The sequence below is a fragment of the Protopterus annectens genome, chromosome 10.part0 (genome assembly GCF_019279795.1).
Source record: "Protopterus annectens isolate FY-2018-M chromosome 10.part0, PAN1.0, whole genome shotgun sequence".
In the NCBI taxonomy this organism is placed as follows: domain Eukaryota; kingdom Metazoa; phylum Chordata; order Ceratodontiformes; family Protopteridae; genus Protopterus; species Protopterus annectens.
The window spans coordinates 449,327,689-449,342,146 of record NC_056744.1 but is presented as its reverse complement, the minus strand read 5'-3'; positions in this window follow the sequence as shown (position 1 = coordinate 449,342,146).

Below are 14,458 nucleotides of genomic sequence, written 5' to 3'. Positions count from 1 at the left end.
AAGCACCCCAGTTTTCTCCCAGCAAAACCATCCCTGATTCTAGCAACAGTCTCAGCAAAAGAAAAAAACTTGTCTAGGATTAACTTCAGGTTAATTACCCAAAGTGTCAGAGTTAAGGGTGGTGGACTCCTGTGGACAATCAGCCCCATCTCAGAAAGAATCTTCATCCTCTGAAACACATACTGTTTTCTGGCAATACCTGCGCTAGAACTGTGAAAAGGGAAACAGACCCAGAACTAACTTCCAAAACACTCTTAACCAAAGATATAATATCTGACTTATATACAGAAACAACCCGGCCATCTGCCCTGAAATTAGTTTTTTTGTTTCTGTTTTCTGGGAATGTCCCTTCTGGGAGAATGGTCAGGAGGCAGCCTACAGTCCTATGCAGGAAGGCTCTTTTCCCAGACAACTCTTGTACCTAAAATGTTTTGTTCTCCAAACTTGTAACAGGTACTGTAACAGCCCCTGGTGCATAGAGGGAGTCGAGGCAACAGGTAAGTGGTTTGTGGGACCATCTTTGGCCATAGAGTCACTAACCATAGGCTAAGGCAATAATTGTCTTGTCTTTTTAGGTACAATGGAGTGGAAGAAGCAGGACCAGGAATATTTCCACGCTGTAGCCAGAGATGAAATCTCATTACTGGTACAGTAAGCACTGTAACACTGGGAAAAGGTAAATATCCACTAGTAAGGATCAAGCACATTTTTCTTCCCACAAACTTGTAAACACCAGCAGTATACTGAAAATTGTGTAACCAGATCATAAAACATTTGTCAGAAATATCACACAATATTTATTACCTCAGAAATGAGAAAACCTAACTGAAAAACAGTAACAGATTGGAAAAACACATATTCTGACTGTAAAAGCACAGCCCAAATACTTAATATTTTTTTTTACAAAATCACAGTTTTCAATTGTGAAATTAAAAATAAGCCATAAGCAGAGAAGTAGCAAACATAATCGCTGACAGAAGCCGGTATTCTTTAGGTGGACTATCACAAACAGCTGTTCATTTTTGTCATATACATTAAGATAGATCAGAAATAATATCACCGATTTTCAATTAAAATATATATAAGAAGAAGGGGTTCCCGAAGGGGGACATATGTTAGGCAAGAAGTTTCTGACCTACTGTTGTTCCCCTGCAGCCAGACAGGTGTTTTTACCCTGAGACAGCAGGATAATACTGAAGATTCACCTGACTCTGGTTACTGATATACTTCTCTCCAAAAAGGGTGCAGCCTATCAGCAGCCTGAGTGAGTGGGAGGAGGAGAGTTACAGATTCAGCAAGCTGGTCGTGTGCTGTGTGCTTGACAGGACAGTGACGATAGGCAACTGCAGCAGTGAGAATGAAGAATATCACAGTTTACACACTATAGCCTGTTGTTGTTGTTGTTGCTACTAGATGGTAAGATTTAAAAACTAGTACTAAAGCAGTATATATTGCAGACAGGTAAAAGGTCAACATGCAGAGATCTTAAAATGAAGAACACAATAAACAAATTTGTAAGTTGTTGCTTAGGAGATACCTCTAAAATGTCCAGATTTTACCCTCATATTTTCAGTCTGTTCCTCATATTTTGTGTGTGTGTGTGTGTGTGTGTGTGTGTGTGTGTGTGTCTCTGTGTGTGTGCAAATCACTGATGAGTGAAGTTGCTAAATAATGGCATACACTTGAGTTTCAGACTTCCTGTTATTCTAGCAACTTTCTAAGAACAGTATTTAAAATCTGACCCTATTTTTGGGGCCTTTGCCCCCCTATAAATTTAGGCTTTGTCCAGATTTCTTGCGCTAAGACATTGAGAGGTATGGCTAGAATGATAATAAACTGACTTTTTTGCTTCTTATTTTATTTAAAAATACAGCAAATGTTTCTAGTGTTAAAAATTCAGTAGAAGCTAAATATAAAATCTTTAGGGGACTGTAAGCCTATCAGTTTGTTTATTTCAGTTCCTAGAATTTCCAACTAAAGAGACAGCCAGGCAATACATAAAGGAATAGAATATTAGGCTCTCTAGACTGCCCTCTCTATGGCCTTATTGACTGAAACACAGAAAAAGGACTGAAATAAGCTTTAAAAGAGCAATGCACAGATTTACATAAAATGAGGTGTAAAGCAAAAATAAAAGCAGAGAGTTGAATAATATAAACAACGATAATGAAAATTAAGGGGCTGAGTAGAAAAAGTAGTGAAATAAATGGAAATGAAGCAGGTTGCTTCCCTGCTGGGAGGTAATAAGAGTAGGCAAATTAGCAGAACAAGCTTAAGGTGTAGGTTAGTTAGCACTTGTTTTGTAGCCATCTAAGAAGGGCATCTGTCTTTATCAGGGAAGAGTGTTTTTTTTGTATTTTTTAATGTATGCACAAGGCTATTTGGTTCTTATGTGTATATGAAAGACTGGGAGGGGGGTTATAAGTTCAGAGAAGTATTTCAATGAAATGCCATTCACTGAATGAGATGAGAATGAAATTGTCTGGAGGTTATGCATCAAAGAAGATCATGCAGAAAAAAGGATGACATATTTTATATGTGGAAATGACTGCATTTACAATATTAAGCAGTAATGTAAATGCCTTTTTGTAAGTACATAGAAAAAGCAATAAGTTATTGTCTTATACACAGAGAAGTAGGATGCAAATGGCAGTTCTGCAGGTGATGCATTTAGACAGGGCTGAACATGTAAGCTTGATAGAGAAGTAATACAAGGGGGGGTGTTATTGAGCTGAATACCAGGACAGAAGATGATAGGGTATCATATTACTACGAAGTGGGGTTTCTTTCATAATAGAGGAGAAAAAAGATGGACACAGAAGATCTGTGGCATTGAGGAGCTACTGGTTTGGAAATAAAATTAACCTGGTGAGTTTGTATATCCTGCCCAAGACTGCAGTTTTAGAACTGAGGAGATTATTGAGGAAAATATTAAGTTTTCAGCATGGGATCCTACTTAATGGAGGGGTTGGAATATAGTCTGTAATAATGAAGCTGTGCCAGGGGACCCAAGGAGGGAGACCAGTAGTAGAGACTGTAAATACTTGAAATATGAAAGTATTTGAGATGGAGGACATAACAGTAGCCCTAGGAGCTCAAGTGAAATGTACTTACCGTTTGTTATAAAAAAATATTAAATCTCATGTTTATTCTTCACTAAATACATATTAACTTTTAGTTTCCTCACAAATTAGTGAAATAAAATGTTTATAATATTTTATGTCAAAAGAAAACTAAAAAGTAAATGCATAATTATGGAAAATATATTTTCATATAACTAGTAGCTTTATATTTCAAGTGCCTTATAACTGCATTCTCTCTATTAGCAAGTGTACTAACAAAAAAATTAAAGGCCAAGAAAATGATAAAGGAGTTAAGGGATGTTATGTTATGTTGTGTTGTGTTATGCTATGCTTCAAAGTCTACTTTCAAAAGTTAATAAATTGTGCCAAGTATTTGTGAAAACCAGATTAACAGTACAATCTGGCCTTCTCAGGCTGGGGGATGAGTCTTAACATGAATGTATGTAAAATAGTGTATACTGGTACCAAGCATTACAAGGTTACAAGATAAATTCTTAGACCAGGGGGTCTTTGCTTTATTTAAAATGAATATTTGTAGTGCTCAGGTAAAGCTCTAATTGAAAATCACAAGTAACATCAGAGTGCTGCATGCATGAAACTGATAAAAAAGATATAAATGTAAGCATTTTTTTTTTTCAAGACTTGTCGCTCATTCATCTCTAACACTTATGATAAGAAGACTAAGGTTTTCATTTAGATGCTTTAATACATAGAAAAACATTAGGATGGACAGCAGCATCATTAAATACAAACAAACTAGTTAACAAACAGACCTCACATACATACATGCTTACATCTCAACAGTTAACTACAAAATGGCAGTCTAGCTTGCATGTGCTCAATATTTATAAATTTGTGCAATCCTTTGGATAGCTTCTTAAAGGTATATACACACATCTTGATCTAAATCCTCCCTGTTAAAAAGATTGCCCTTTCTAAAAAACAATATCAGAGTTAGACATGCATTACTACATACATTGGAAACAAAACACAATGTTCATGTCCAAGTTGTTTCATATCTGCTACAGAGTTTAGAGATGCAACTATATCTTGTAACATAGCAGTTGGGCCAAATTTAGCAACAGGGACAATCTGTGGTGCGCAACTCATATCAGGAACTTCTGGATTCTTCACAGGAACAGGAATGTCCTCTGGAACTTCCTCTGGAATTAGAACACCGGAAAACTCACTCTGATATAAAGAGTCTTTCTCACAGGCTATCTGCTGTGGTATAGGCTCGGACACTGGTCTCAAATGTTTCCGATTCTGCCTAAAGATTGCTCCTTCTGATTCCACAATGTATGATCTTGGCTCTGGACCACTATTCTTCACAACACCAATCCAGTCATAACCTTTAGATGTTTGTATCCTTACCACTTCACCTTCTCGTAATGGATTGGGTGGTTTACTTGTCTTATCATAATAGGACTTCTGGGTTAGCTGATTCTTCAACAGACTGGCTTTCACTGATCTGTTGTCTTTGACACATGGAACCAACAATTGACTATGGAGTGGTAATGTCGTTCTGGTTTGTCTTGACAGAAGTCTCTCAGCAGGTGAACTAAGATATTTATCATGAGGAATATTTCTGAGATTCAAGAGATTCAGGAAAAAAATCACTACTGTCTTGTTTTGACTTCTCTCGTAACTGTTTTGCACTTTGAACTGCACATTCTTCCAAACTATTTGACTACAGGTACTCTGGACTACTTGTAACATGAGTGAAGTCCCATTCTTCAGCAAATCTTTTGAACTATTGGCTTGTAAACTGCATGCCATGTACAGCAAAATGACGCTTCATTTTAGTAATGTCTGTACTGGATGCTAGGTTAGGCAGCAAGTCAATCTCAAACCGAGTGGAGTAAGAGTCTACTAACACCAAATAATGTTGACAATTCCACTCGAAGATGCTAGTGGCTACTGTCGACCAATATAGTTCTGGAATCTGGTTAAGCTGAAGTGGTTCTTTCTGTTGATGTGGCTTTGTACTATCACACACTGAACAAGATAAAAGTGCTCTCTCAATGTCTTGTGACATAGAAGGCCAAAATACAAGTCCTCACACCCTTCTTTTGGTAGATTCGATTCCTGGGTGACCCCAGTGCAAGATAGTAATGTACTCTAGTTACAAGGACTTTGGAACAATCACTTTCAGACTTTTCATAATGATACCTTTATCAGACAAAAATCTCATATTTGTATGGAAAATAAGGTTGCACTTCTTGAGGTAAACTAGCTTGCTTTGATGGCCATCCTTAATTGATAAAGTGATTGAGCCTTCATAAAACTGGATCTGTAGCTATGTGATCTCTCAGCTCATCAAGGCATGTGGAAGAAAACGTTCTCACTTCCATGACTTCAAAATCAAGGCTCTCATTCTCATGCTGTTCTGTGGTATTTCTGGGTGAGGTGGATAATGTATCAGCAAGATAAAGAAGTTTGCCTTTCTTGTAGACAAGAATGAAATTGTACTTTTGTAATCTCTGTATCATACATTGCAGTCTGGCTGGAGCTGAATGCACAGGTTTTCTCAAGACAGTAACTAAAGGTTGGTGGACTGTTTTGATCTGGATAGGTCTACCATACACATATTCATGGAACTTCAAACATGCAAACATAATTGCCAAATCTTCTTCCTCAATCTGGGCATACAGCATTTCAGTTTGGGAAAGAGTTCTCAATGCAGCATTACAGGAAAGTATAACTGGTTTGTAAACATCATAGTATCTGAGAGTTGGTGAACTTGCAATTCTCTGTTTCAGGACATCAAATGCTCTTTGGTGTTACTCTAACCAAGACCAGGATACATCTTTATGTGTCAGCTCTCTAAGTGGTGCTGAAAGTTGGTTCAAGTCTGGAATGAACTTGCCTAGGTAGTTGACCATGCCAAGAAAATGTTGTAGGGCTTGAACACTGTCTGAAGCTGGCATCTCAAGAATGGCTGTTTTTTTTCTGAAGGGTCTAATCATAGGCCTGTACTCGTAAATAAATGGCCAACATAAGGAACTTCTCGTAGCCTGAATTTTCATTTGTGTGGATTGAGCTTCAGATTCACTTGATGTGCCCTTTCTAGAACATTTCTGAGGTTTCTGTCATGCTCAGCTTCATCATGACCTCCTACTAGTATGTTGTGTACTATAATAGCACAAGGATACCCAGAAAAAATTTGCTCCATGGCATGCTGAAGACTTCACAGACTTTATCCCAAATGGCATTCTCAAAAATCTGTACCTGCCAAACAGAGTACTGAAAGTAGTGAGCAATGAGGATTTTTTGTCAAGCTGAATTTGCCAAAATGAAGTATTTGCATCTAGGACAGAAAAAACAGTGGCATTTAGCATCAAGGGTGCAACTTCTTCGACTGTGCGCATTGGATAATTAGGTCTTTTTAGTGCTTTGTTCAAATCTCATGGGTCATTGCATATTCTGACATCTGAACTTTTCCTTATGAGCTACCACCATGGAAGATATCCATTCAGTTGGAGTTTCGACTGGGCAAATCACACCTTGTTGCACTATTTTATCTAACTTGGCTTTTACTCTGTCCTGTATGGCTATTAAAACTTTGCATGCTGGCCTGAAAACTGAACTGACCTCTGGGTCTAACTTCATGGAGTACACAAGTGGAAGCTTGCCTAGTTTGTCTTCGGAAAGATCAGCATAGGTAGAAAAAATATGCTGGGCAAAATTAGAGTAGTGGTATTTTAAGCTAACTTGGTAGACTTATTAAATGAATGCAGTCCCATTTTCAAACTGTTTCTGAGCCCTAATAATGACTGGATGTGCCTCTTGACTACTTAAAATATAAGTCATATCTTCTTCCAGCAGAGTAACATGAAAGCACTAATGAGCCTTCGGTTGAATTTCTTCACCTCCATAAACAACAAGCTTCACACATCTTGCCAAATCAACCCTTTCATCATGACACACTCCAGCAAATGTTTCTGCTGCCATAACATTGCACTTGGAACTTGTGTCACCTTTGAGCTCTATGGGCTTGCCATTTATACAGACAGTACAAGATACTTCATTCTTTGCCCTTAAGTCTACTGCATTGACCATTTCATGAAGCACTGACACACCATCAACATAAACAGTAGGGTTGCCACGGTCTAACTGATCAACTCATCTCTTAAAATGTTCCTTTTTAATAAAAGAATGTGGGCCTTTTGACTTACAAAACATTTTGAAATTATTCCATTTATTACATTTGTGGCATTGTTGGTGAAAAGTTAAACATTTCTTCCTTTTAGGTTCATGACTTCCACCACAATTAACAACAGTTGGCAATAAAACTGGGTTGGGGCCCATGAGTTGAGTTTGCTGACTCTGATGATCTTATTCTTCACTGAGACTGTGCAAACTCTGGAATTTGCTGGAAAGTTCTGGGGTTTACCGGTGAGTGCTGCAGGGGTTACGGTTGCTGCCATATGCCTGGGCCTGTTTCTTTTAACCATGTGCTGCATACTACCAACATGATCTTTATCACTGTGCCTTCTAGAGCTATTCTCATTTGTAAGCATATTTTGTGTGCTTTTCCTGTAAGTTCATATATCTGACAAATCTCAATGGCCTTATTCAAAGTTAAATCACTGTCACAAAGCAAAATCTTTCTCACAGCATCATGTTTTATACCACACACAAATCTGTCTTTTATCAACTCACCCCTTAAGTCACTGAATCTGCTTGTTTTAGCTTTATTTCTCAGAACAGTTATATATGCTGCACAAGTTTCACCAGGCTTTTGATCCCTTGTGTAAAATAAGTGCCTTTCCATTGTAATATTTGCCTGGGGGTTACACATTTCTCTAAATTTACATTTTAAGCACTCTGGGTCTTCCCTTGACTCAGCCGGTACAACAATATGAAGGTTTTTCCCCGTCCTGTATAGATAGCAGGTGCATGCACAAATGAACACTCTCAATAGCTTCTGACCCCAGCTAAATTAAGCAGAATAAATGCCTTTGTATGGTCATCTTTATCAGAAAATGCAGCCAGTATGAAAATGTTGTACTCTTGCTCAAACACTCTCCAGTTCTCAGCAATATTACTGGCAAACACAAGTGCTCTGGGTTTACAAAATTCTGTGACCATGCCCACAAGGTATACATAAACACACTGAAAATATGGCCCTTGTAATTATGTATGAACAAACAGTGCTGTGAGCCTGTAGCAACATTCAAATACACAATAAACTCCCCAAAATACTGTACCCTGTGAAATATGCGCTGTAATGGCTGTAATCTGTGAAATATGCCTTGTGATAGCTGTACTTTTGTGAAATAACTGTACTGTAACACTGCACAAACATGCAAACACTTTATACACTTCTGATAACTGGGATATCTTTGCTTAATAAGAAAAATATATGCTTTGCGAAAATGTAGTAATTTCCCCTTATTTTATTTGTTTTATACAATTTGGACTTTATTTCAAACATTTTCCGTAGTAATTTGAATATTTTTATCAGTATCGTACATATCAGTTTATGCGAATATCATTTAGAGCGTTCTGTATGCCTTATTTCATATTATGCGAAGAATAAATAGTGCTAAGCGAATTTTAATGTTTTAAATTTATTTCTGACCTGTTCTGCAAAGTTTGTACAGTTAAGGGATGATTCACTCATCTATATTCCTCCAGCCCTAAGCAAGTGCCTTAAGTCATTTTAACTATGCTGCCTCTAACTTCATGCCATTGGATATGCTGGTTCTGATGACATGCCCTTTAGACATCCCACTTCTGACATCATGTCTCTCATTTATCTCTAACACATATGAAAAGAAGGCTGGGGTGTTTGTTTAGATGCTTTAATACATAGAAATGCATCAGGATGGATAGCAGCATCATTAAATATGAATGAACTACTTAACAAACAGACCTTACATACATACATGCTTACATCTCAACAGCTAACTACAAAATGGCAGTCTAGCTTGCATGTGCTCAGTATTTATACACTTGTCCAATCCCTTGGATAACTTCTTAAAGGTATATACACACACATTGATCTACAAGACTGATCTAAAAATTTTGGCAGGTAGTGTCTCAGCGCTGTTTATAAAATAAATCAGTACTTTGCACATCCTAAAGTGTCATTCTTGACTGAGTCAAAAGGTAAAATTTGTTATTTCTATTGTACTTTACTCTTTAGCACATTCTACCATGTATAAGAACTAGGACAGAATTGATAGTTACTATTTAACACAAGAGCATACTCATTTACTCGAGGCAATACAGGTACATCTGATTACAATATCTGATGCAAAAATAAGGTTAAGGTAAGGGTCTACGGTAGTCAGAAAGGAGACAGACATTGCTTGATTTCATGTTCATTTATTGAAAAGGCAAGCACTTAAGGAGTAGATAGTAAATAAAATTCAGGAAGTAGGATGAGAAGTGGAAATGGGTCAGAAGAGAGCTGTAGCCTAGGAAGCAGTAAAAGGAGACTTTAGAATTGTGTTTGAAATAATTAAAATAAAAATATGGGAAAGTGTAAATAAAAACATTGTGAAGGCAGAATAATTAAGAAGAACTCACTAATGAGAAAGGGGAGCAACTGTGAGATGCCAGAGAGAGTATCAGAGAATATTTAGAAAGTATACAGTCTTGCTAGCTCAAAAGGTAGCATACTCACTTTCTGTGCTAGAAGATCAGAAAACTGCGGGTAACGGCATTAATTTCCAGTGCTAACACTGCAGTACAGTGTAAGGGTGAGTTGCACTCATTCATTTTAACATCTCATCTGAAGGGCAGCACTCCAAAGTATTCCATCCTTTGGATGATATATTAAACTGAGGACCCATCTGTGTGAGTTTGTGGTAGCTCAGGTGAAGGTAAAAGATCCCACAGCACTTATCAAAAAGAGTAGGGTTGCTTTCTTTATACAACGTAATTCAATACATACTTTACATTATCTCCACTTTCATATTACATATTTACAGTCCAATTTATTCCATCATAATTAAACTATTTACACTAAACTGAAAACAATTCTTCATCTCTTTTCATGTTTTAATTTCTCCTCTACCCTTTCCATTCTTTTCCCACAACCATCTATTTTCTAATTTCAGGTAGTACAACTTCATCCTCTTTCATTGTGTATTACAACAATGCATCATATATTTTTCCATAACACCTAGATCACTAAGAATATTTTATCCCATTTATCAGCATTATGTTTCTTTACTTTTTCATACCTTCCATACACTATCATACCCATATTATTACTTCAGAATCCCTCATATTTATATTCGCTTTTAAACTTTTCCCCAAACATTTAATTTTTACAGTCTAAAAAAAATATGCATTGTTGTTTCTTCTTCAATGCAATCAAAATCAATTCACTTCCTTTCTTCTAGTATTTTATACTTCATGTTACCTTTAATTTGTAATTTATCTACTAAGATTCTCCAGAAAAAAAAACTCCTACTTAATAAAAAATTAATATCTTCTTCTTCTGTCTTTTATGGTCATTTTACATATCCATTTAATTCTTTCCATGTGTATACTAACATATTATAGCAGTCTTTTCTACTCCTATTAACTTCATTCATTTTTAAAATCCATAATTTAATTGACATTCTGCAGAGTTTATAAGCCATGAGTTCTATCAAACTATTCTTCTTTGAACAGAAGTAGTTCTTGGTCTGGTAACACCACCATTACAGGAGGAGAGCAACTTAATTGCTTTGATGTAGTTTGTAGGCTTACTGAACAACCTAGTATGAACCTGTTTGTGAACAGTGAGACCAATGCTGCTATCAGTCAAGTTCAAGTACTGAATTTTTTTATATTAACTGTAAGAATTCTGTATACCAACTTGAAATCAAAATTGTTAAATTGAAATCTCTCGAATATGACAATTTTTATCTTGAGAGATGTATTGAACTTCAATATGTGCTATTGGGTTTGAGTGTGTACACGTTCCCCAATGGTATTAATTATTCAGACAGCATTTATAGTGATTTGGTACATATTTACAATAAGGCCTGATTGGATGCTATGCAAGCTTTAATTAGGCACAACAAGGGTCTTATTGAAAAGTTAAAGGATGAAATATCACAGTTGAATTACCTTGTTATTAAACATAAAAGCTTGCATGTACATCGTGAACTTTATGATAACCTTCCTATAAAGGTTCAGTGACATTTTGCCACTCTTGTATATCATAAAACAAAGAAATTGGAGAGAGATGCTAAGACTTATGCCAATCTACAAGCATATATTATTAAAGTTAAAAATATACCAGACAGTTATTCTCACATACCATCTGGTGAAGTTGGTTACAAAGTTGGGCAGCTTGATGATTTTCTACTAACGTAGCTACCAACACATTCTCTAACAACAGTATAGTTATGAACCTTTCCACCAATGAAAACTCTGGTGGTATTAATGTTAGTGGACATAATAATGAAACAATTGTACATTCAAATGTAAATCCACTCCCTCAAACATCCCCATTTTTAAGATGGGGTAAGGGACATATATTCCCTCCATGGACAGCAACAGGAAAGCCAACAGAAGCAGAAAGAAGGGAAGCAGGAAAGGGCATTACTGCTGAATTGTCCAGTGTTTAATTTATCCGATCACGTTTTTACCAAACACAAAATGAAAGTATTGTCAAAAGGTTTTACTTTCATACCTTGTTGTAGGGCCTCATACACTGGTTTAATTACAGATTTTAGAATGTAAGAAAATTATACCTGAAATACATTTTAAATTAAGTTAACATCAATGTCAAAAGAAACAAGCCTGTTTAATCCACCTTTAGTTAATACTCTGTGTTTTCAAAATCTTGTGAACATGAGTTCAACAACTTACTTAGTGAAAAACCTAGAAGGAACATTTTCAACTTAGGTGGTTAGGAACAAGAGGCCTTAAAACAGCTTTGTCGGCACAAAGATTTAAGATACATGAAGGCTGACAAAGGTCATGGTGTGGTTGTTGTTGAACAAGAGCAATATAGAGAAAAATGAAACATTTGCTCTCTCATGCTAAGAAATTTCATATTGTTAGGAAGGAATTTGCCAAAAAAAATGTTATAATGAAATCGACCACAACCTTTTTGAGCTGTTTAACCAGGGATACATTGAGATGGCCTCATGAGTTTTTAAATGTTGAGCAACCTGAACTTGGTACTATCTGTGGAATTCCAAAGATCCACAAAAACAAAGAAGTCCCCCATTATAGGCCTACTGTGGCATCCCCAAGGAATAAAACTTTACTTATCTCTGTTTATTTGGATAATATTCTTAACCCCATTGCACAAGCCAGTGAGTATTTTTTAAAAGATTCCTGGTCTTTTTTAAATATGTTAAGACAGTATAAGTTTATAGGTAAGGAGCTATTATTAGCAGCAATTGATGTGAATTCCCTGTATACTGCTGTAGACCAGGATGAGAGGTTAGAATTTTTAAGACTGTATTTCGAAAAAGTTGATTATATGGATTGAGTAACTATTACTGATATTAGTTGTTTGATGGATCTTGTACTCAGAAATAACTTTTTCTTTTTTGATCATCAAATTTATCAGCAACTAACTGGAATAGCTATGGGGGTAGAGTGGCCAACACAGTTATGTGTGGGTGGGAAAAAAACAATACTAAGGTTTATTCCTTTGTTTTGGCATGTATTATATTATAGGAGGTACATAGATGATCTTTTTTTTATATGGAGAGGTAGTAGAAGTTCATTGTGAGAATTTGTTAAACAGATAAATAAGAGTGTTTCATGGTTGAAATTCACTATCAGTGGACTAGGGACTGTCATCAACTTTTTAGATATCACAGTTACAATGGATGGTAAAAAACACAAGTTTAAAAGTACTGTTTACAGAAAGGAAATATTTAAGAACAACCATTTCCATTTCAGCAGCCATCATCCTAGAAAGATGAAATTAATATTCTTCATGGACAGGTTATAAAAGTTGTGTCATATTATAAGTAATGATCAATAATTAATTAAAGAAGTTCAGTTCCTTAACAGTCTTTGTTAACAGAGGATATCCCTTAGATGAACTTAGAAATATTGAACAAGAAGTTTTAAGTAAAAGAGATTCTAGTTTTTCTTCTATACTGAATAAAGGAATAACCTTTTAACAACATTAAGTTGTTTATGGTACTGATAATAAGATAAGTGGAGATAAGAGATGTGCTTTTTCAGTACCCCTTATGACGGATAGCCAAGATATTATAGATGTTGTATCTTTCGGCTTTTCCAGGTTAGGGGTCGCCACAGCGGAACTCCGGTCCACTAATGATTGGCAGTAGATTTTTATGTATCGAGTTGCCAGCTCTGACGCACAACCTTCAACGAAGGTACGCCCATTCACGCATGTCTCCACACAGAAGACACTTTAACTGAGAATCGAACAGGACAACGTCTTACTGTGAGGTGTTAACGCTACCGCAGCACCACCACTATTAAAAATAATTGGAAGATAGTGTTAGGTAATTCTGATTTAAGTAAAATTATTGGGGAATGCCTGAAGTTTGTTTTCAACAAAGTCCAAAATTTGAAGTTGCTGCTTGAAATGGATTTAACAGGAGAAAACAGACTAGGAGTCAGAACTGTCAGTACCTTTTTGTGGACTGACTGCAGGTGGTGTAGATATGTTAGTTCCGTAATGTTTGAACAAATTAATTTTATGCATGAGGCCAAAAATGGGTACAACTGTCATAGCAGGTTTATTGTTTATTTGGCAAATTGTGATACATGTCTCCAGTTTTATGTAGGAAGAGAGAGAGAGTTGCATTACAGGATTAGAGAACACGTGAAGGCAGTAAAAAAATGTGATCTCTCCAATGCCTTAGCTAAACACAGTTTGGAATGTATTGAATTTAAAAAGTTCCATTTTACAGTCATATATGTACAAAGTAATTCTCCCAACTGCTTGAAGACTCATATATGTACACAGTAATTCACCCAACTGCTTGAATACTCATATATGTACAAAGTAATTCTACCAACTGCTTGAATATTCATATATGTACACAGTAATTCTCCCAACCACTGAAACACTCATATATGTACACAGTAATTCTGCCAACTGCTGGAAGAGTCGCATATATATATATGTACACATGCATTGAACAAATCTAACAAAACAGACTACTTGCCTTCAAATAAGGAACAAAACAAATGTTGACCCCCAATACTTCATAAATGCTCTCAAACTTTCTAGCTGGTCACCACTTAAACATCTCCCGCTAGAAGATGCTATCAAATATTTTAACTCTACCTTCCTAGATATCTTGAATACATAAGCTCCTCCCGGGACCATATGTATAAAATCAACCTTTGCCCCTTGGCTAACCAAAGAAACCAGATCACTACTGAAAACACGAGATAAAGCCTGGACCCCATGGTACAGA